At 37.5% G+C, this 25,115-nt stretch overlaps 1 pseudogene; it reads right to left on the minus strand.

The window, feature by feature from the left end:
- Positions 1-6,859: 6,859 nt before the first annotated feature.
- On the minus strand, positions 6,860-7,856 carry LOC143640122 (uncharacterized; annotated as a pseudogene).
- Between the last annotated feature and the right edge of the window lie 17,259 nt (positions 7,857-25,115).

Genomic DNA, 25,115 nt, shown 5'->3' on the forward strand with positions numbered 1-25,115 from the left:
GAACCTAGGAACATATAAGCACTCAACTACATCATGAGCTCCCCAGCCATTTTTTATATTTTTATTAGATGCATAGTTTTGCTGAATGGCTTAGATCTTTGTTAAGTAACAGAGGCAGTATGTGGACTTGTAACCCTTCTGCCTCAACCTCAAAAGACACTAAACTTATAGGTGTGTACCACCGTGGCTGGCACATGTTAGCAATCTTATGATCAATACTTTTTCTTCTCTGTTGTATAATAATCTATAATTGTTTTGTACAAAAACCATGCAGTGTATTTTGTTATGTATAATTTCTAGATAAACATTTATAATAGCTGCAAAAAGTATACAATAAAATAAACAGTCTTTGTTAAGGTTTTTATTTTGTATTTAGTAAACTCATATAATATTAACTCTAATTAAATTAAAGTAAGATGGGAATTATAATTCTCATAGCATCTAGTAAAAAAAATACAGTTTCATTGTTACACTAGGAAAGAAGCTGAGTGGAATAGTTTTTTGTTAAAGAATAGTGATGAACCAAGTAGTCCTAATGGTTCAAAATAAGAAATGACTCAAAAGTTCTTGAATGTTGATATAAACAATTTGTAGTGCATACATAAAATACAAAAACAGTCATCAATACAAAAGAACACATTACTGAAGTACACATGCTTACTGACTCTCACAGATACTGTATAGTTAATCAGCTGTATTTAAAATTATATTGCATGATGACAAGCAAAATAAAATTATGGTTAAATACCCATAAATACTCTGGAAATAAAATTTGCATGTAAGAGAATCTAGTTTTATTGGGATGATGTAAATATTCTGTTTTTTAAAAACAGTGAAGGTCTTTATCATTATATTTTTCTTTTCTTTTTTTTCTTAAAGACAGAGTGAGAGAGGGGGAGAGAGAGAGAGAATCTTTTTATATATTTATCTTTTAATTATCGGCGGACACAACATCTTTGTTTTGCATGTGGTGCTGAGGATCGAACCCGGGCCGCACGCATGGCAGGCGAGCACGCTACCCCCTGAGTCACATCCCCAGCCCTATCATTGTATTTTTCACAACTGTATAATTAAAATCTGTGACATTTAAGACAAGTAAATATGACCTAACCAAAAAGTAAATATACAAGAAGGGGTATGGTCTACTTGGGGAATTAGTAAAAGCACAGAAAAAAAAATAAAAATAAGCATAAATACCTGTAATAAGCAGGTATCGAATCTGGGTAACTGGTATAATCTCATTTATATACATTGTACATTCTTGTAACAAAACATTTCTATGCTAATTATTTAATAATCTCTTTTCTTTGAAGAAAATGCTATAAAACTCAAAGGTATGTTCAGAAAAGAACTGCCTTTTCCTTAGGTCTATAGTGGGTTCATCTGGGAATTTATTTAGAAGATTTTTTAATCTTGATAAGGTAAATGACAAATTGTCAGATCAATTAATTCTATGCCATTTCAGTATTCTGTAGTCCATCTTTGATCAATATGGTATACTACATGATTGCTCAATATGATTCATATAAAAAGTGATAGTATACAAACTTGCATCAGAAATAATCATACACTAAATTACATAAGATTATGAAAAATACAGATTGCTCATTTTTACTCATAACTTCAGCTGTCACTGCTGTACAGTCCCTTTGGTCCCACAGCATAAGAGAGAAACATTGGCAGTTTAATCAGGTGCTGGGGACTAATTAAATATTTGTATTTATTTCATCATTAGCTCTTAGACAAAATATGTACCCAGTCTTTGAAACAGAAACAGGCTTTTTGTAGACATAGGGGACAGAAAGAAGCACCCAGTCTCTATACATTATTTAACATCAAACTAGTGTTTCAACACAATACTGAGGAAGACAATGTTCCCAAGGAAAATATCAGCCAGCAGACATATTCCATGCTTATAGGCAGCTCAATTCCAATCATTTCGTCCTTTTTCCTCAACTAATTTAATTCCCACATCTAAATTTAAAGTTCTCCCTACCTCAGCCTTGTTTAAAATACTTATCCTTTTAATTTAATTTTTTTGCAACTCAATTCCCAGTATTCTATTTCCTCCTTCATCTCAAATTATCTCTTTAACTTTTTTTATTTATTGTTGTACCCCCACCCAAAGCCTTTACCTCAAGAAAAGGTACAATTTAAAAAGATTACCCAATACATTGAAGTTTAACCACAGAGGCCCAAAATACCATTTTCCTTGCTTAGGTTTAGGAAGAATATATTTTAACTAGAATTTCATTATCATAAATTTCTTCCCTACATTTCTCCTATTCCTCCTTCTGTTTACACACAATCACAATGTAGCAAACTCTCAAAATGTATAATATATATATATATATATATATAAATAAAATCATACAAAGAATTCCTAAAAATATATAACTGTAAGTATGCCACAAATACCATTTAAAATTCCAAAGTTAGGGATACAGTTTAAAAAATACACTGAAGTTTTCTTATAAGTTGTGTTTGTTGTTTGTTTTCAGGGGTTAAAAGGGCATAGAGGATTGAGGGCCTTCATATACGAACCAATTGCTTCACCTGAAACTACAAACTGTATTGCAGCAGAAATCCAATGAAGACTAAAACATTTTTTTTTCTGTAAAAGAAAAAAGTTGAAATTGCACAAATAAAATGGAAAGTCTCTGTACCTTGCCCACCAGGATACAAAATATTAAATAACTCATTTTCCCACTTGAGAAACAGGCTTCATGTACCAAACTAGAGCATTATGAAGTATGTATTAATGAATAATAGAAAAAAAAATCATCTCCAATTTCTACCTTTTAAAGACTTAATACCACGGTAAAATGCTTTTAGAGAATGCCCATGAATTTGGTTATCAATTCAGAATACAACCTAAGGGATAATTTGTAAGTGCCATCTAGGATCCAGGTAGCCTCATCAACAAAAATAAAACTTGTTGAGATCATCCAAATTTAAAATTCACATATATTTTTACATCTGGATTGAATTAATCTTTTCTTGGTACTGGCTTCCGTGTTAAAAAAAAATAATTGTTTGCAGGTTTTATTTAAAAAAAAGAACAGATCTTTAGAAATTAAAATGTGCAACATTCAAGTTGAAAACCACAAAAAGAATGTCTTTATCAAAAAAGTGAGTTGTGAGACAGGATTCATTTGCATTAAACTCTAAAACTGACAAATCAAAAACAATTCTGATTGAAACTCTCATTCCAAGTATATGCCACAAAAGGGTACACAGTCTATTATGTCTGAAGTTGTGAAATCCAAAAGCTTTATAAACATAGTTAAAGGTGGAAACAGGATCCAGAATCTATAAAAGGCTCTAATTCACCTCTAATTCAGCTAGCCGAGTCTAATGATAGTTTCTAAGAAACTTGGAGCTAAAAACTGTTACCTGACACGCTGGAATTTGTTTTCAAAAGCAGTGTCTCTATCATAGCCCATGTTGTTTTCAGGCATTTTCCTGTATAACTAATGGCATCTTAAATTTTCAAGTTCAAATTGTGTATTTACTCCTGATACCCACCAAAAGGAGAAACTGGATATAGAGAAAGATTTACTGTCCCCTAAAATGTCTTGAGCACTGCAAGAATTGCTGATTACTGTGTCCTATCAATATCAAATCTCGGGGATTCTTATAAGCAATTCAAAGGGGGATGTGGCAGGGTGGGTTAGTTCATATTATAGCCAGTCTGCATTCTGAAGAAGATATCCTGCAGATAACCTGATATGAGATATCCCCTCAAGGAACATTTAAATCTAATAATCCTATCAAAAGTCCATTTTAATATGAAATGTGAATCCAATATGTTTCAAAACATACTCAAAAGGCATTCAAATGTCAGTTGTCTTATATTGTGAAGTATTTCCTTTTAAATATAAACCTTTTATTTCCCAAAAGTAAATCCCCAAAAATGATAAGTGCTACAAGTTTTATACTACAAAGGACAAAAGCAAAGGTATCTGTTTTCCTGCCCTTTTCTGATCTTCTATCCTCCCCCATTCTACATCCTGCACACCATTTGTAGGTCTTAATTTTTAAAAATTATTTCTACAGTAGTCTTATAATGCTCTGAATGCTGAAAAACTTCTTATCCTTTAACATGGCTTCGCTTAAATTTATGCACTGCTCTTAGGAAGGAAACCCAAAAGACTTTTTAATGACAAATGCATTACAGAAAATTTTCCCCACAAAGTTCTGCTGCTGTGAAATATCAACCTTCTGAAATCACAGAAAGGAAATGACTTACATTCTTGAAAAATGAAGTCACTAGCAGCTTTCTCCAACAGCATTTTCTAATCCCAAAACTACATCCTGTGGCAACTGGGAGTATTTCATACAAAAACTACATTTAAATAGATGTTTATAAAACCAATAAATAAATATCACTGGGTCCTTGAGAATAAGGGAAAGAATCACACATGGAAAACACAGCAATAAATGATTTTCCTCTACATTTAGAAGTGCAAGAACACAGACTTTAAGTCAAAAGCATCCTGAGAATTTTAAGTTTGTTTTACCTGCAGTGAGTAATGCACAGCTCCTGAGGAAAATGTTGGCAAAACAGATACTTTGCTAAAATAAAATAAAAACTAAAACTAAAGGGGTAGAAGGGAGTAAATGACCTAATATTTCTTTAGGCACTAGGTACACAACTGTGCATTCCCAAAATTTTGCAAGGTTCATTTCAACTTTAAAATATACAAGTTTTGGCCATTTTCCATCTCTTCATATCTTTTAGAAAATGTCCCACCCTTAGGCCCTGCCATCCCGGGACTGAAGGTGTTGTTTTCATCCTTTTAATCTCCCACGGGTAGCCCCAGGTATCCCTACCTGACAGTGCCTGGCTGGCCAGCCCAGAGGGTAAACTGGGCGGTCTTCTTTGCTGTCGCCTGGCCTACAGCCCACGAACTCCTCCGGAAACAAACATTCTGCAGGCGGCCCCCAACTCATATGGCCCTGAGATCCCTCCAGGCGCCCAGGAGTTCCATCCTGGAGTAGGGTTTCCCCAATGAGACACTTTCAGGGTCATGGAGTAGATGCTGCGCTCCAGTCCTATCTGGAAGCCGGGTTTCCTGGCCTCCAGGGCACACAGAAGGGGACACACACAGCCCCCAGGAATGCAGGTTCAGAAGATAGTCCCTTCACAGTGATGGAGATGGAAAGAGAAGAGCCCTAGAAAAGAGCATTGGAGACCACCACGGAGCCCTGCAACCTCCAGAGCCCAGAGATCCAGGGACAAGGCCCGGTGCACAGAACACAGGAGTGCAGCCCGCAGTGGCCACCGGCCTCCCACCCTCGCCACAGAGGTGGCCTGGGAGCTCGGGCCTCCACTGCTGCCAGGATCTGCTGCCCTGGGTCTGGGTCCTCCCGCCCTGGCATGTGCGAGCTCCAACTCCGGAGGCCACCTGCTCGCCTGGTGCCCGACCCTACACCCGAGCATGGTAGAAGAAGAAGAAAGACCGAGAGGGGGACAGTGCCCTCACCGGGACTAGTGATCTTGAGAAACCCTCCTGAAACCTGTCCTGTCTTGGTGGCTGCAGTCCAGCTGACAGGGGTACCCAGCCAGTCACCGGCACAGTGCCCAGGCGAGGGGGTGGAATAGGAGGCCCTAGGTTCTGTGTTCCTGCTCTTACCTCTAGAAAGTCCCCAGCGCCAGGCTTCGGAGCCTCTTCAGCTGTCAAGTTCTTCCTGCTTGTGCGGAGTCTGCCTGCTTCTTCCCTGAGTCTCTTTTAATAAGTCTTCTCTGGATTCTGTGACTTTTTGCACCACTGAAACTTGGGGAGCAAGACAGAACACTTAGCCTGTTTTATATATATATATGTGTTGTGGATGAACACAAAACGTTTACTTATTTATCTAATGTGATGCTGAGGATCGAAACCAGGATCTCACACATGCTAGGTAAGTGCTCTACCACTGAGCCAGAAAACCAGTCCCACTTAGCTCTATTTTGATACAATTCAACTCTGTAAGGCATTTCATGGATTTTTAAGTTGCACATCTGAGATCCATGGATTCTTAAAATTGGCATGTTGTAACCACATGGCAATTTTTTTTCCGAGTTGTACATAGAATAAGAATGTTCTAAGTGTCTTAAAGGTGATGGCATTTCAGAGACAATGAAATAGGAAATATATAAAAATATCAGCACATTGGTCACACAAAACTATTCAAAGGTGACTTGCAAAAAGAAGTTACAGATTTCTATATCCTTCTCTTTTTTGGAGGGGGGGTGAGTACCAGGGATTGAAATCAGGGGCATTCAGCCACAGAGCCATATCCCCAGCCCTATTTTATATTTTATTTAGAAACAGGGTCTCACTGAATTGCTTAGTGCCTCACCATCCCTGAGGCTGGCTTTGGATTTGAGAGAGTCTTGTCTCAGCCTCCAGAGCTGCTGAGATTACAGGCATGTGCCACCACGTTCCACTTCTAAATCTTTCTGTCTACACTAGAATCTTTTTTTTTTGCAAAGGTCAAGAATGTTTTATTGTGGCTTGGGGGGGGGGGGGAGCGGTGCGCTGCCCTGCACCCTGAGCAATTGTTGCGAGCCCAGAGGTGGCCAGAGGGAGGGGGCCAGACCTGGAGGCTGAAGCCAGATAGCCAACCAGGGCCCTGCCCATTGGATGCTGGGTGGGGCGGTAACTATGGCGACAGCCATTGCTAAGGGCCAGAGCCAATCAGGGCATCACCCGGGCTGTTTCAAAAATCTCCCTGCAGCGCTTGTGGGAGGGGAGGCCAGAGCGGTGCATGGGAGAGGGGAGGTCAGAGCAGAGCGTGGGGGAGGGGAGGGGAGGTCGTGGCCCAGCTGGGAAGGTCCCCCTCCACGTTGTCGCGTGTGGGACCTGGGTGCTTACTTGCAGCCCTTGGGCACCTTGGGGACACTGGGCTTGGCTGCCTTCTTCAACTTCTTGCTCCCAGCTGCTGCCTTCTTGGCCTTGCTGCTGCTGCTGCTGCTGCTGCTGCCCTTGTCCTCGGTGGAAGCGGCCTTCCGGGGTGCGTGCTTATCGGCTGTGGCGCCCTTGGTGGGTCAGGGGTCTGCGTGGCACCATACTGCCTGCTTCTTGGGTTTGTGCACCTTTAGCTGGCCTACATCTTTTGGCAATTGAGCTTGAAGGAGGCGGTGGCCCCTGTGCCCTTGACCTGCAGTAGCAAGTTATTCTGCACCAGCTTGTACAAAGTACTTGAGGTAGGTGCAGTTGTTCTGCTGGTCGAACCTCTCCACCTTCCTGGCCTCTGCATAGATGCCCACCAGCGACAAGCTTCTGCTCCCTCAGCCTGCGGACGTCTCCACCAAAAGCTGGCTGTACTTGCCTGGCTGGTTCTTCTTGTGGCTGCTTTTATGCTTGGGGCCACCATAGCCCTTGTCGCTGCCCCCCCATGCCTTGCCGCCCTCCCCATGGCCCCCTTGGCACCCAGGAGCGGCAAGCCCTCCTCCAGCTCCACCAACATGGTGGACAGCGGGTTTGTGGCAGGCGGTGCCGGGAAAAGGAAGGTGGGGTGGGGGCTCAAGGTTCGGGTCCGGGACTGGGCGGCAGGGCTGGGGACAGATGGAAGAGCGCCATCCGTGATCCGGGGTGGGAGTCTGGGGCAGCTCTGGGTCTCAGGGAGGGCTCAAGCTCGGGTCCGAATCTCCTGGCCACTGCAGCGCTGCTGCTCCAAAGCTGCCCACCTTCTGGACATGTGTGCTGCACTCTGCTAAGCTACATTTTTTTATTCAGAAGATTTCTATACAGATCTTTCTCCTTGTGTAAAACAAATGGAAGACCAGTGTTCATCAACATGAGGACAATTTTTTGAAAAGGGTTTGAGGGAAACAAACTTCTTTCTGCTTTTCCATGAAAGCGCATGGTGGGCAGTTAATGCATTTGAGGTTAAGTTGTTCTCACAACACAGGCAGAATTTATGTAATATGGATTATTTTAGTTTCTTTGCCCTATTTCTGAAAGTTTGTAGGTCCATTTATAATTTTTTTCAAGTGAAACATCCTTAAGTTGAATTTCAATGATTCATAGTGGTTATTGTTTTTATAAGAATGTATTTGAAAACATTTATTCTCTGTGTACACAGTTTATGTAGGAAACTAGCTCCATGATATCTCTTGGCTATTAAGCCTGTATAAGGACTTTTTCCATCTGATACTGAGGACAGGTTTTATGGGAAACTCAACCATCTGAAGGTTACATACCTTTTTCCCCTAGGAAGACTTCAGCTTTGCTTATCCAAGTATCGTCCTATGTCCTGGATTTTGTTTGAAATGTAGACTGGTGGTGTACCTGAACCTGTGGGAAGAACCAAACAAGATATGTGGCTCTCAGACTTGAGGGTATTAGCAGGATTGCTGGACTAGCACAAAGTTTCTGATTCAGTAGTCTGGGTGGGAGCCTGAGAATTTTAACAAGTTATCACATGCTGCTGATGCTGCTGGTACAGGGACCATACTTGGAAAACCATTATATTAGAGTGTCCTCATGTGCATTTTTCTCCCCTTTCCAAATTTCTTACTCATTTAAATAGCTTTTTTAAAAACAGATTATCATATTCTTTAACTTAATTGAAGGGGAAAAAAGCATTTTTTTTTTGTATTAACCACACCAAGATTGCTTTTCAGCATCTAATTTCAGAGCAAAAAATTCTCTTTAAGCCTTAATTTTAAGTCTTATCTATGGGTGTCTCTTTCTCTTCTTTCTGTATTTTTTTTAATGTTTAAAAATTCTTTTAATGTAGATAACATGTTCTTATGGTTCAAAAGTTAAAACGACACAGGAATGCTTGGGAAAATGTGATTTCCAACTGCTTTGACCCCCACTTTCACCTCTCTTTCTTAGATAACCACCTTTAATTTATTTTCCATAGATGTCAATTGTTTCCTTTTATAGTAGGAGAAATGCCAGTGTACTATATTCTTTTTATATAAAATGTGGTATACTATTTAAATAATTGTATCCTATTGTTTTTTCTTTATATGCTCTTGAGATTTTTTCCTATTAGTATTTATTTAGAAATAATATAATATTTGTTTATAGAAAACACTTAAAAAAACAGCTGTGTTTAAACAGTGTCTATTAAGTGCCTTGTTTACTTATCCAACCCCCCCCCATGAGTGTTTGGGTTGTTTCTAGGTTTATCACAGACCATACTATGGTGAAACACCTTGTATACATATCATTTTATACATGTGCAAGTACATCTGTGGGATACATTCCTAGAATTGGGATCACTGTGCCAGTGGGCAGTGCATTTATAATTTAGTTAAATGCTTCCTTTCTTAGGTGTTGCACCATTTTAAACTCCCACAAGTACAGTTGCTCCTCATTATTCATAGAGGATTGGTTTGAGGAACCCTTTGTGGATGCTGAAATACAAGGATGCTTAAGTCTCTTATATAAAAAGCATAGTAGTTGCATATAATTTATGCACTTTCTCCACATACTTTTAAATCATCTTTAGATTTCTTAGAAGACCTAATACAATATAAATGCCATGTAAATAGTCATTACACTTTATTGTTTAGGGACTAATGACAACAAAAAAGTTGGTATGTGTTCAGTATGACAATTTTTTAAAAAATATTTTCACCTATGATTGTTGAATCCAGTCTGAATACCACAGATACAAGAGGGCAGATCTCAGTGTATGAGAGAGTTCTTATTTTTTCTGGGGCCTTTCCAATATACTGTGTACAACCCTTGAATTTGTTAACAGTTTGATAGATGAGAATGATCAATATTGAGTAATTTAATGTGGATTTCTATCATTATTAATAAGGCTCTGCAGATTATGCTTAAAAACTAATTGTAATTTTTTTTTGTGAACTCTCTGTTAATGGGTTTTTTTCACATTTCTGTTTTGGATTGCTTTTTTCCCATTATCAATTTCTAGAAATTTGTAAATTGGAGAGATTAGCCCTGTGTGATATAATTCTAGTTTTCCCCAGATTTTCACTTATTTTTATTTACCTTCACATATTTTGATATACAAAAGTCTTACATTTCTGTTCTTTAAATTTTACAGTTTATATTAATCATTATGGTATCTTGATATTTTTTTAAAAAAATATTTCTTTATTTCTATGTGGTGCTGAGGATCAAACCCAATACCTCACAAGTGCTAGGCAAGCACTCTACCACTGATCTAAAGCCCCAGCCCAGGTATGTGGAGTGTAAGTCACTGAAAGGCCTCCAAGAGTTTTAGAATTTGCCCATGGTTTCTTTTAGTACTTTTATGGTCTCTTGCTTGCTTATTTTCCCATAAGTACTTTTAAACTGTTTTCTCTAGTTCCAGGAAAACAGAAATCTAAAGGAAATAAACATCAAATTAAATGTATACATTTAAAATCTATTTAACTTCTCCAAACTTTTTTTTCAGGATCTTAATAGAGGTGCTGTGAAAGAATGTAAAACAGGAAAATAATTAAATATTTTTACTGTGGTAAGTGTTTTATGATTTTACATTTTAAAAATTCTATTATTATTATTATTATATTATTATTATTATTATTATTATTATTATTATTATTATTATTACTATTTTAGTCTGCTTCCTTAATGTGTAAAAGGGATATTGTTTTAGGAGTGTTTGAGTTCATACCACCTCTGGATAGTAAGGTGAATGCCAATAATGTGGGCCGTTTGAATAATGTTTGTCTTTCCCTATCTCTTTGACTCTAATATTTTAAATTCTATTATCTTGTCATTTTAAAATGTGGTTCTGAGAAAGAGATCCTGTATTACATTTACTTGCAACATTCAATAAATTCTTTCCTCTTAAATAGGAAGATGAAAAGATTTGAAGTAATTTTGATGATATAGAGGCACTTCTTTCTCTTAAAAGTTTGTTGTGATTTTTTTATTATAGTAATTAGAAAAAAATTTACTCATATAAAACAACATAATGACAAAAGTAAGTTCTCAATTCCTGCACAAAGAAATGGCCACCATTAATTCACTTTTGGAAACTCATTGATGGATATGAAAGTGTATATAAGACTTTAAATACACAGAAGTCTCTCTCTATATATGAAGCTATGTGGTCATTTTTATAGTGATATATATATATTTGTGAGTTGAACCTGATGTGCATAATCATGGGTGATCATTTTACTGGCTGCCTAGTTTTTGTTTAATTTTTTTTTTTTAGTTGTCAATAGATCTTTGTATATGCAGTGTTGAGTATCAAACCCTGTTCTTCACACATGCCAGGCAAGTGCTCTACCACTGAGCTATAACCCAGCCCTGCCTGCCTAGTTTTCTATTATTTAGCGGCATCATACTTTATCTAGCTACTCCTTTCATAACCATTTAGATTATTACTTGTTTTTCTTTATTGTTAATAATGGTATAATGATTATAGTATACTTATTCACTTATCTTCTTAGAGGTATAACTGCCAGGTCAAAGATTATATACATTTTAAATATTGATAAATATAGCTGCTATTTGTAAAAACTGTCCCCCTCAATGTCCATGAGAATCCTATTTTCAAAACCCTTGCTCACACCAACTTTTGTTAATCTTTTTAATCTTTGCTAATCCAATAGGAAAAAAAAGTACATTTTTGAGATAACATGTGTTTTATTGGTACTGGGGATTAAACTCAGAGGTACTTCACTAGTAAATTAGATCCCCAGCACATTTTATTATTATTATTATTATTATTATTATTATTATTATTATTATTATTATTATTTTGAGACAGGGCCTCGCTAAGTTTCTGATGCTATCTTTGAACTTGTGATCCTCCTGCCTCAGTCTCCTGATTTTCTGGGATTATAGGTGTGTTCCACTGTAAACTATTAAGGAAACCTTGTGTTATTCAAAAATTTCTTTCATTCAACATTCTTATTAACATAAAGAATTCTCTTCCTTAAGAACATACTAGTGATTCATATATGTCAGATATTCTTAGGCATTTAATGTGATGAAAATATTTAAATATATTGAGTATTTTTTTAGGTTTTTTGCCTTGATTTTAACTCATTGTTAATATTTGAAAACTTGAGGATTGGGGATGTGGCTCAAGTGGTAGTACAATAGCCTGGACTGAATGAGGCACTGGGTTCAATCCTCAGCACCACATAAAAATAAAATGAAAGGATTGTGTCCATCGTAAAAAAAAAAAAAAAAAAAAAAAAGCAAATATTAAAAGCAATATTTGAAAACTTGATCAACCAGCTATAATTGTTTTGAATACAGAATGTTTTCTCCTGCAAAGAGCAGTACTTTTGTGTTTTATTCACCTGAAGGAAAGCCTAAAGTAACTTTCAAAATAAATTACTTAACAATTTTCAAACATGGATACCAATGGCTGAATACCATACAGAATATTATTTCCATAATTGGGTCATAATATTGTTTTTATGAGTTATGTAAACTATATGATTGTGCAGTCATGCCTAAAACTATGTGTATCTCTTCTGTCCAAAGATTTTATCACTTCCTGATATAAATATGATTTTTAATTTTATGTTTGCTTTGGATTTTATTTCAATCAAACAAGAGTTACATATAAAGATGGTCTCACATGAAACAGATTCACAACTTTATCATTGACCCACTGTTTATTCTTTGAACTGTCTTCTATATATAAAGTACATCTAGATTGCCTTTCCTGAGAGTGCTTTTCTTTTCACTTCAATTAACATTGTTTACTGAATAACCCAAGGCTGGGACAATTTGGACCAACTGGCGATTTATTCACCAGTTTTCATTCAGCACTGAAAAACCTACCTAAATGGTAGGCATCCACAGACATCCAAATCATTATTTACTTCTTTGTTTAATTTTTTGGTACTGGGGATTGAATCTAGAGGCACTTTGCCACGGAAACACATCCCCAGCCCTTTTGTTTATTTTTTAAAAATTTTTAGACAGGATCTTGCTAAGTTGCTTAGGGCCTCATTAAGTTCCTAAGACTGGCCTTAAATGTAGGATCCTTCTGCCTCAGCCTCAACCTCCCAATGGTTGATGCATATTATCATTATTATTTAAAGATGCAAAAGAGAATAGTATACATTTTAATTTAGAGAAGACTAACATGGTTTCTTTGAAATTTAGATGTGCATAACTGTATGGAACTTGCTGCCATAATATTCAATGGTACTTTATTTCAAATTTTGATGTGGACTGTATTTTATTTAATTTTTAGAATAACATAAGTACTGTATTTTAAATCTTTTTTTCTAAAGGGCAGAGTAAGTATTTAAACTGAGTATGCTGCTGGATCCTGTTTAAGATCTGTTTATGTTTCTCAGTATAGACATGGCAATATTTTTACAATATGTTGTTTAAAAATAATGATAAAGTAAATGCCCCCCAAAATAAAGTAAATATAATTGTATGGTTCACATTTTTAAAAATAAAAGCAGAAAATTAGATTGACAGTCTTTGAGTAGAATTAATAAGTTTTTGTCTGAGACTTGCCTGTGAAGCTTTTCTGACTCCTAAACCAGTTTTTCACAGCCAAAGTAAACAGAGAAATGGAACAATTAATGATTTAATAGATTTAAGCCGTATTTTATATTTCTGTATTCTAATATTTTTATTAGAAAACAGGATTCTAAAGAATACATGTAACTTGTTTTAATTATTATTTTTGCAGAAGTTTTTTGCATGTGAAACTTTTAAAATCAAATAAATAATACTCTAGCAAGTTTTATTTGCACTTTATTTTGCCTAACAATTGTTTCTTTTTTTAATATTTATTTTTTAGTTGTAGTTGGATGCAATACCTTTATTTTATTGATTTATATGTGGTGCTGAGTATTTAACCCAGTGTCCTGATGTGCAAGGCAAGCACTGTACTGCTGAACCACAACCTCAGCCCCTAGCAAATATTTCTTAATACATAATCTGAAATTAAATCAAGGCAGACTTGAAATTACTGAGTCTTTATTATTGGGCCAAATTAATGAGGTTTTCTTGGACTTTTCCTTTGGGTATCTTATTGTGGCTAATGATGTAATCTTATTTGTTTTCTAAAATATTGGAGTTTTAGGTTTTTGAAACTTTTATGTGGAAGTACCAGAATTTGTTTATACAGTTCCTTTCATTTCACTTATGAGTTAATTTCTTTAACTTTGTGCCCTAAAACCTACTAAAAATATTCCTGGAAGGTGAGGGATTAAACAGAATTTGTAATCAAAATGAAGACCTTTTTCTTTATTTCTCCTGTTAGCTGCATTTGTTAAAATTTTATACTACATTTAAATAAATATTAAGACTTTATTACAGGGCTGGGATTATGGGACAGTGTAGAGCATCTGCCTGGCATGTGTGAGGCACTGGATTTGATCATCAGCACTACAATAAATAAATAAATAGACAAACAAACAAATAAACAAATAAATAAATAAAGCAATTATGTCTATCAACAACTACCCCCTCAAAAAAAGACTTTATTACATATTAAATGGGTGGGATTTTCTGTATTTGAAACCAGTTCTTTCTATATTAGGCATGAAGTTTAATTTAGACTGGCAGAGTAAGTGATCATTTGTTTGGAAAGTTGGGTAGACAATCTTTGGTTAGTTTCATTCTCTAACCTTCCAGCTAATTGTTGAATTGCATGCTCTTTTGTTCTTTGCTCTGTCTACTTTGGATCTGGTTTTATGGTTGGTTGAAATAGGGATTTATTGGTAGGAACATAGATTATTTTCCCATTTTAGCAGATTGTGTGTTTTTCTGACAGCTTATTCTGTCATAGGCAGAGTGATTCAACCAGACCCTTGTGCAGAGGTGTTAGTCTATGATTTGGGCAGCCATTTTCAAAAATAACAGCTTTATTGGTATACAATTCACATTACCATCAAGGTCATTTATTAAAAGTGAAATTCACTGAGTTTTAGTATATTCACACAGTTGTGTGCCTATCCAGCTATCTAATATGGAAACACATTTGTCATACCTAAAGAAGACCCATGCCCTTTAGCAGTCAGTCTCCACTCACTCTTGCTCCATGTAGGCATAAATATTCTTTCTCTTTTTGTGGATTTACTTGTTCTGGACATGATATATAAATGTAATCATTCAATGCATAGCCCTTTGTATCTGTTTTTTATCCTGTTTTTGAGGTAGCACATATCAGAACTTTATTCCTTTTATTGCTACATAGTGTTCTGTAATATAGATATACTGTAGTTTGTTTACCCATTTATCCATTGATGGATATTTGGGTGACATTCACTTTGTGGTTCTTATGATCATGCTGCTGTGAATATTTGTGTTGTTGTGTTGAATTCTGTTTTCTTTTGGGTAGATACTTAGGATTGAAATTTATGGAACATAAGTAACTCTGCCAGACTGTTTTATGAAGTGACTCAACCACTTTATATTCCCATAATCAATGTTTGAAGATTCCATTTCTCCATATCTTTGCCAACATTGTGCCATGGTGTTTTTCCATAGTAGCCATCCTAATGGATATGGAGTGGAATTGCATCTTGGTTTTTGTTTGCATTTCCCTGATAACTAATGATATTCAATAACATCGTGTACTTGTTAGCCATTTTTTATCTTTGTTAGACAAATTCCTGTTCAGATTCTTTACCCATTTTAAAAACTGAGCTGTTCTTTTCTTGTTTAGTTTTAATAGTTCTTCTTAATTTCTGGATTACCAAATGTACACTTATCAGATATATGAAGTATAATTTTTTATTATATAGTCTTTTCATTCTTATAAGGCCAATAGGTTTTTTGTTCAAGTCCAATTTACCAATTTTTAGACTGCTTATGCAGTTTTCTCTGAAATTTCCTCTAAGTTAAAAAAAAGACCTTATTTCTCAATATCTTCCATTAAATTTTTTTCTACAGAAACAATGATCATTTAGTTAACTAAACAATGGTTTAGAGATATTGAAAATATTTTTTGTTTTCAAATATTTTCATCACATTTAATGAAAGGAGCCCAAGTTTTCTAACTTGATATCCAGTGCACTTTTTAAAAATCTGCTTAGCTCAGAATGCACACATTATTCTGTAAATATTTACAGGTGTCTAATGTATTCTGAGGACTTGACAGGGCTTGGAAATCCAAGGATGCTTGGAACATGGTCCTGTCCTTAAGGAACCAGAGGTCATGTGCCAGGCTATAGATTTCTACAGAGGGTAGTGGCACCAGTGGAGGAAGAGGGGCACTGTCTGGGTGAGAAATCCTCTCAGGGAGTCAGTGATGCTGCTTTGTCTGCAGAGATTCATCGGTTTTCAGAACCTTTTGTTATAGCCTATGAGTCTTCCTTTCAGACATTTGCTGCTGCTGTGTGTTATGTACTTTGGCACCAGTTATTTGTAACAGCAATATTTAGGAATATTGATGTAATAAAATGTAGACATCAATGTGATGACTTTGATACCTAGAAGCAAGCCAGAAGAAAGCCACATTTCTTTGATTTCTTCAGGTTTTCAAGAATGGGAACTTTCTACTTACTAATTAATTCAGTGTGGTGTGTGTGTGTGTGTGTCTGAGCTCCAGACCAAACCCAAGCAATTTTGGGTAGTCAGAGAAGAAATGTGAGTCAAGGAGGAAGAGCTGTTTGACTTGAGGGAAGATTGTTTATAGAGATTTGGGTGAGTCCTGTTAAGGAATTTAGATCTTTCTTTAATTATGGAGAGCCATTGATGAGTTTAGTTGTGTTTGGGGAACATGGTCCCTCCTGTTATCTGTACCACAGAAGCTGTTTGTGAGAAATAGAAACAGGAGACTTGTGGGGCTTTGGGACTAGTCCAGATGAGAGCCAATGAGGACCTGAGCTAGGTCACTGATGATAGATGTGGACACACAGATTGGAAATGTTTAGAAGGTGCAAGTCAGAATGCTTGGCTGCAATCAACCATCATATGTTAAAAGGAGGATTTCTGAGGAAAGAAGATTTCTGAAGAAAGTTTTAAAAAAATGAAATGCCATATAAGCCAGCATGATTTTAGGCCCTTGGGGGCTAAGCAACAGAGCAGGGGCCATACTCAGGCTCTCCCACAAGAGGGAGGAAAGAGTCTCCTTCCAGCTGTGCTTTTTAAAATCCCAAGAGCACTATTTTTTTTAAGTTATAATTTTTTTAGTTGTTGATGAACTTTATTTTGTTTATATTTATGTGGTGCTGAAAATCAAACCTGGTGCCTCACACATGCTAGGCCATTGCTTACCACTGAACCACAACTCCAGCCCCCAAGAGCACTCTTAGTGTTGGGTTTTGTGCTCCCTGCTCAGGCAGAAGTTTGCTGGGAGCTCCATGCCTTCATCACTAGCATTCTCCAAAGCGAGGAAGGATTGTGGAGCAGAGCCATCTGTTCCTTTTTGGTTATTCAAGTTGGCTTGGGCAGATGTTAAGATCTGAAGGGGAAGGTTGGGAATGCCTCAAAATTTTTTGGCCTGGTTTGACCATGATGACAGCATTTCTGTGCAAGAACAAGGTTCACAAGTGAGTAGACTAGAATGCAGGAAGTAAACAGAGTTTACTTTTAGACCAGCTTAGTTTGGGATGTGACTGTCAAGATGTTATGTTTCCGTGACAATTCACTTGACTTCATTCACTAATAGAAGACTCTCTAGGGTTTGTTTATTTTCTTTGCTATGACTTTCCAGAGACTAGCTTGGATTTTTAGAGGTACCTTTATTAGCTCTTAGATAAAGTAATTAAAATTTATTTTAAACAGTGCAGCTTATTCTGTTTTTATGTTTTCTGAGTTTTTTTTTTTTTTGGTACCAGAAATTGAGCTCAGGGTGCTCAATCACTCATCAGCATCCCCCAATTATTTTTTTCTTTTTTCTTGAGATAGAGTTCTGTTAAGTTGCTTAAAGCCTCACTAAATTGCTAAGGCTGGGGTTGAACTTGCAATCCTCCTGCTTCATGTTTATAAGCCACTGGGATTATAGGTGTGTGCCACCAACCTGGCATAGCAATCTTTCTTAATGGACAAAGAACAGTAGATGCTGTTTAACTGTTCTTGCTCCTATGTTAGTGAAGTCTGAATTGAAATTTCTTTCTGCATCTCAAAGAGTACAACATAGTATACAGCAATTCTAAAAGGGTGTAAGTTATATGTTTATGTAAACTTCTTTTCTGGATGTAATCCATGAAACATCAGTGTGTGTAGCAGTTAAATAGGAATTTTGGTCAGAGGACAGTGGAAGGCTGGCCTGGCACTACACTGTTACTCCAACAACATCATTCAAACATCAGCATTTTGGGCTGGGGATGTGGCTTGCTTCACATGTGTGAGGCCTTGGGTTTGATACTCAGTTCCACAGACAACTCATTGTTCTGTTTTCATTAATGAAATACAAAGTCATTTTTGGAGGAATGAAGGATAAATTACTCATTTATATATCTTATGTGTTATAACATGACACGAATCATTTGCTTATGTGATAAACACTACTACATTTAAGATCAGAATTGTTTTGAATATTTAAAGTCACTTTAAACATGGTCAGGATTGATAATAGCATTGCCGGTAAGGCCATTCCATAGATTTCATTTTACTAAAGAGATCTTGATCTTTCCTAGCTTTGCAAGATATGACAATGAAGGCAAGCTGAATGCCAAAACTTGGAAGATAAATTGTTGCCCACACCAGCTCTGCCACTATGTTGTTTCTCCTCCATGTCAAGCAGATGGTCAGATTAAGGTGAATTTGAGAAAAATAAATTTGCTGAGATTAAATGGGCGGTACTCATGGTGGGATGAATCCATTTTTTCTGGCAGATGTGGTTCTATTTGAGGCCCTTTTGATAAAAGATTCAAGAGATACACTATGCTGTTAGTAATGGGAAGTAGCTCAGTGATCTTGGACAAGTATATTAAGGTCAATGACACTCTACCTGTATATAATATTTTCCATTATAGCATTGTTGTGAGGATGAGCAGAGCTGCTGCATATCAACTGGTAAGCACAGTGCCAAGAACATTGCAAACTACAAGTGGATCTTACTCCACACAACAGTCTTTTTCTTCAAAGTAAAATGCAACAGGAGGGCAGTAATTGACAGCAGAGGTATCAGAAGGAACCACAAATTGCCTCTTAGCTTCAATGGAACTCAAGCTGTAACAGGTGTTATTTCACAATTTTAATTAAAATCAGTATCAGAGGTGAGATATAAATTTTCATAATTTTAACTATAAGCAGTTAAATTTCTGTGCTTTTTTCACCAGTTTACCAAAAGCAAGCCATTTTCATTTGTAAAACTCCAAAAATCAATAAATAGAAGATGAAATAACTGAATACTATGGTTGGTTTCATCTTTTAGTGGATACTGCTTCTCAGTGAAGATGAGAATACTTGGATATTGTGCTTGCAGAGCTCATGGTCTAGGTTCAATGGTTACTGAACACTCAGGATTAGTAGTGTTTAATGTAGATATGAATTTGGGTATGATGTGGTTGGAACATGTGCAGAGTAATCATGTCAGTCAAAATTCACTAAAAGCTTATGGTTTAGCAAAATTGTACCTTTGAGAACACAAAACATGACAATTCTGAAGAACCTGAAAAAAATTAGAATTCTAAGGGAATTGAAGCACATGCCATCCACAGTTATCACTGACAAGTGATTTTTATAGATTTTGGTGGACATGGCATGAGTTTGTTGGGTTCTTTTTTAATAAAAGTATTCAATAGCTCTAATCAGTTATACATGAGAGTAGAAAATGCTTCAATTCATTGTACACAAATGTAGCAGGTGTTGGGTTCTTTTAGAGAAACAACCTTAAAGGGTAGTATCATTGCAAGGGAAAAAGATAGTGGATGGTTTTCAAAGGGATATCCTTACTAAGCTGTAAAATGTCTTGAATATTGTGGCAGAGCTATGGGTGGCTATATTTATGATGAATAATTAAGGTTGTATCTTCTATAAGATATAGTAATTTCCATTCTTGGTCCAGTTAGCTGAGTTCAGTAATGAAGAATATGCTGTTAGAGTGTTATACTTAATACCAGCTGCTAAAATATTTACTTAAAATTTCCTCTTTGTTATAGGTATTTAAAAAAATCATTTGGGGTCACTCTTCACATCCTTTTATATTTCTAAGCCAGAATTACCTCTTAGAGCTGGTAGACTCCATACTTGTTGTGTGTGGAATAATTTTTAATCTTTTTTTTCTGAGTTCACTTAAGATATGAGAGATACGTGTCATTTTGGAATTCTAAGCTGTTAGGATACATTTCTCCACTTATGTTATCACTGAAATTTAATATTTAAACCTTTAATTTTGTGGTATGTTTCCATTGCTATTCTTTCATCATGAGATTTAAGTGTTGCTCAACTTTACAAATTATTCCAAAAAGAAGACATGGAAAAACTTTGTAATTTGTTACTGTCTATTCTGCATGAAATCCAGCACTTTCAACAGTGCCATGTGCAGTAAATATTTATTTGAATTAGAGATTTGCTTTAGGGCAGCTTGCAAAAGTAATGTTTTCAGTATTCAGTGCCTGAGCCTTCAGTACTGGTAATTTAGCTATACATTCAGACTTTATTTGAAGCCAGTAAACAGACAACTGTGCAATCCAGGGAGACCAATTTCTTCACTTTTCTATCCAATAGTAATTTTCTTTTACAGTCATGTTTACATAGAGTAAAGGTCAAAGGAAAAGGTGTATTTGGAGCAGTTACATGAGTAAGTTTGCTACAGTGAAAGATTTTCGGTATACTGATGAGTAACAGGAAGCAGGAATCCACTAGGCAGCTCTTTGGTCAGTCATATTTCTTAGACTGCTGCTGCTGATTTTTTTTTTTTTTTGCATTCAAAGCAAGCTGTGGTTAGGTGCTGAGCAACTTGTTGAGGCAGCTTGTCTTCCCGGCCTACTCATTATGCACCTGCGGTACTCACTATGCATCATGCTGACTGACAAGGCATTCTGCCAGCCCCAGCCTCAGATGCTCCTGGTGTGTTGCAGGTTCTGCAGGTGGCTGGGAAGGTGAGGAAGGATGGCCATGCCTGATGCAGGCACTCTGTGCTTGTGGACTGCCTTTGTTACACTAGGCTGCACATTCAAAGCAGAGGTTCAAGAATAAAATTGTTGAGGATTTCAAGATGGTGAGCACAGCATAGCAGAACAACTGGGAGGCCCTTCTGGGAATGGGACCTTTGCTACTTGTGAGGCTGGCACTGTCTGACCAGAGTCAGAAGAAGGACTCCTGTTGGTATCTCATTAAAATATGGCCTTGGACAAAGTTCACTTGGACTGGAGGAAGACTCTGGGAACTCAATGGTCAAAGACCTGCTGAGAGGATCACAAGTCCAGTGCTCTTGCCTGAATTTACCTGGAAAAGATGAAGAAGGCATCTTTGAAGTTCCATGTATTGTGGATAAGAAGTGTGACTATCAATCTGGATTTGGTCCTTAAACAGTGCTACATGTGGGAGGAGGGGCCTGACCTCTTGGACTGGTGTCTCCATTTCTTTCTGGAGAGAACAAATCTGACTTAACAGATGCTGCTGATATCAGGCAGTGGCGGGGGTGGAGCTGGGGCTTTGTGGTCCTGAGCTCAGGTCGTTAAGCAGTCAGGTTAAGTCCATTCACCACTAGTGGCATCCTGGCTGACCACATGCTTGAGACCCAGGGCCTCAATGCTTAGGAGCCTTGGACCAACTCCATGTGGCAAAACTGCACTCAACTTCACATGAGGATCTGTGTCTCACTGGCACACCTAGGCAGTCATGTCCAGCTTTGAAGATCTGAGCACACAAGGTAATTTTCATGGAAAAACTGCCCTACCAGTGTCAACTGCATCATCCTGGCTGATGGATCCTCTTCTCATTTTAAGTTTGAGGAGATTGAGACATGGACACTAAAACAAAATGCTGAGGCCGTGTGAAAAGACAGCCGTGATTTGAGCCATGAATGCTATGGAGCCCACTCTCTTTCACCTGTGTTACCCTGTCACCATGTCCCTCCTTGGTCTTGGGAAAGCCTACTTATTGCAGAGTGTATTAGAGGGTGGAGTGACATATGGAAGTCTCACAAAGCATTTCATGTGATGTCTCTTTCTGCAGAATTGGGTGGGGGGGGGGCAAAGCCATTTTTCTAATAGCCAGGGAAAAGATGCACTTCACGCTCACTTGGCAGGGGCCTCTGCCCACTGGAGGCCAAAGAGAAATGAAGGACAGAAACTTAAAAGACAAAGTGATCTATTCCAAACCATAACCCATTCAGGGGATTTTTCAGGCAGCACCTTTGAGGAGCACCTCTGTTTTGTACAGTGAGGCTAATTCTGAGTTTGGCCCACAGACATCTGATGTCCCATTATTCTTTCTCCTGACCATCACTTTGACTCACTACTGGGCCTCTCCTCCAAGACAGCTACCTGTGGGGCAGTAACTCATCCCCATTATAAAATGTGAGTCACCAAAAAGACCAAAGCAAAAAACTAATTAAGAAACTACAAATAATAAGTAAAATAGATGGCCCTTGTTAGCTTTAACAACTGATGGATTTCTTTCCCCATGAAACAATGAAAGTTCACGTGGATTACCCATTAAATTTTGAAATAGATATGACAGTCATTATTCCAGGATATCAGTCAGGTTAAAAACGTTTTTAGGAAACATGCAACCTTGTTAATTATGATATGTTTTTCTTCAAACTGGAGTGAATAACAGAGTGAAGTTTACTGCTTGACACTAAATTTGTTACTGCTCTGTTCTTCACAATCTCACATTTGTATTTTACCCATAATGTGCATTTATCTTCCTCAGGCTGATTGATTTTTCTGTGAGAAAGATACTTGCCTCAGTGGGCACAGCAGGTCATTCTCAGGCTTTATCATGATGTGCTCACCAGGCCCTCATATGCTCTACATGAACTTCACACCCATTTTTCCTGGATGCACAAAACCACACCATCACTAGATCCTTAGCCATAAAAATTTCTTGTGCCACCTTTGCTTATGAACTTGATGGAAGGGGCTGACTCTATGAATTATTGTCTCTCCTCAGAATTTCTGGTGATGCTGATGATGGCAATGATGGTGATGACGATAAATGTGATGGTGACAATGGTGATGATAATGATGGTGATGATGAAGGTAGTGGTGGTCGTGGTGATTATGGTGGTGGTGGTGGTGGTGATGATCATGATGGCAGTGGCAGTAATGATGAAAATGATTATGATGGTGATGACAGCAATGGTTATGCCAATGATAGTGACATAATGTTGATGGGAATGATGTCATGAAGAGGATGATGACCATGTGACGATGATGAATGTTAGCAGCTGACATGAATTAGATTATTTTATTTTTCCCATTGGCAGAGTCCAGACTAGATTCTGTTGCCCTCAGACTTGGTCATGTGATCTGTTTCACCAGTGAAAGGACAGTGGATTCTTTGGGAGGCATGATGAGATTCCACTTACACATTACGGTTTCTGTTGGAAACATGGCCTCACATCTCAGCTCTTAATAAACAGGTTTATGTGGAGAAAGGGTCTGTGAAATTGGGTGGTTTGTGCTGAGATCCTGTGGCAGATGTTGATTCAGGATTTGTCTGAACAAACATTTATTGAGCATCTCTGTTCTAGGCATTGGGGATAGAATGTAATTGGAGCTTATAATTTTGAAAGGGGAAAGAGAAAAAAGTAAATATAGAGTAGATCAGGAAAGGTAAAGGCAATGGGCACAATGTGGGGGGCACAGAGCTTGTCTGTTGGAGACAGGGATGAGAGGGGGGAACCTCCAGACTGTTGAAAAGCTCATGTCCAAGCAAAATCCAGTGAGTGAGTGGGTAGTCCATGTGATAAGTGGGGATGGGAAAGTTCTAGAGAGAGAAGTGGAATGGCAAGGGCCCTGGGGATAACATAGAAAGCTAACCAAGAGGTCAGTCATGGATGTGGAGGCCAGGAACTCCAGGCAGGGGCTCCATGGGATTTCCAGTGCCAGAGACCCTGCCACCCTGTACAGCACTTATCCATATTCAAGCGTCCAAGAAGATGATCAAAATGTCAATCCACAGGGAGCCCTTAAAATTCATCTAATCCCACTCCATTGTGCATACATAAGCTTTCCCTAGTACCCCAGATGGCTATGTCCCAGCCTGTGGGTGCAGCCCCTTGTGTCCATGCTGGGCACCTTCTCTTGCTTGAGGGTCTAACTCACATGTCCAAAATGTCCCTTTGGTGTGTCATGTCCTATCATCCTAGGACCCTGGAATCTTGCAAAATAACTGCCAGCATTCCAGCAGGCCTTTGTCACCCTGCTTAGCAGGTCTCTTCCTTGTTCTGATTTTCATTTTTTCCTGTTCTTGAGTGGCTTCAGATAACTCTGTGGTTGCTCCATGTGTTTTTTCCTAAATTACATCTTCACTAAAGACAGAATACCATTAGTTCAAAAGCCCATGAATGCCAAATCCAAACTTATTTATCCCTAATTATTTTAAAAATATAGTTGAAAGTAGAAAAATTCTCACCATTCACATCTCACCTGCTTTGGGCACCTAGCATCTAATGTCCAATTAAAAGAGAGTGTGGTTAGGAGACCCCAAGGTGATACCACTCTTCATATTTTTATAACCCCTGCCATACTATTAGCTATATTACTTGGGCAAATAATTTTCAGAGACACTTTCTCTGACTCTCTTTTTCCCCATGAGTTCACTTGAAGTTCTCAACTTTTGGATGATGGCTCTTTGTCATAATTCCCTGGACAGTTTCGGGCTATGAAGGGTGTTATTTTTTTTCTTTTTCTTTTCTTTTTTCTTTCCTTTCTCTTCTTTTCTCTTCTTTCTTTCTTTCTTTCTTTCTTTCTTTCTTTCTTTCTTTCTTTCTTATCTAGAAATTGAACTCAAGGGCATGCTTAACCTTTAATCCACATCCCCAGGTTTTTTATTTGTTTGTTTGTTTTTTTACATGGTCCCTATAGGTTGCTTACAACTTTACTAAGTTGCTGAGTCTGGTTTCAAATATGTGATCCTCCTGCCTCATTAACCCAAGCTTCTAGAATTACATGCTTGAACCACCACACACAGTGAAACATAGTTTTTTTTTTAATGATACCCTCTCCCATAATTGTACTTTTATGCCTTATAAGCATCCAAAACCCCCAAATTTCTTACAATAGTCAATTTCAACTCCATCACTCCAGAAGCAATCACTGTTTTTTAAATTTTCTCAACTGATAATAG

The sequence above is a fragment of the Callospermophilus lateralis genome, unplaced genomic scaffold, assembly GCF_048772815.1.
Source record: "Callospermophilus lateralis isolate mCalLat2 unplaced genomic scaffold, mCalLat2.hap1 Scaffold_122, whole genome shotgun sequence".
NCBI classification, from domain to species: Eukaryota; Metazoa; Chordata; class Mammalia; order Rodentia; family Sciuridae; genus Callospermophilus; species Callospermophilus lateralis.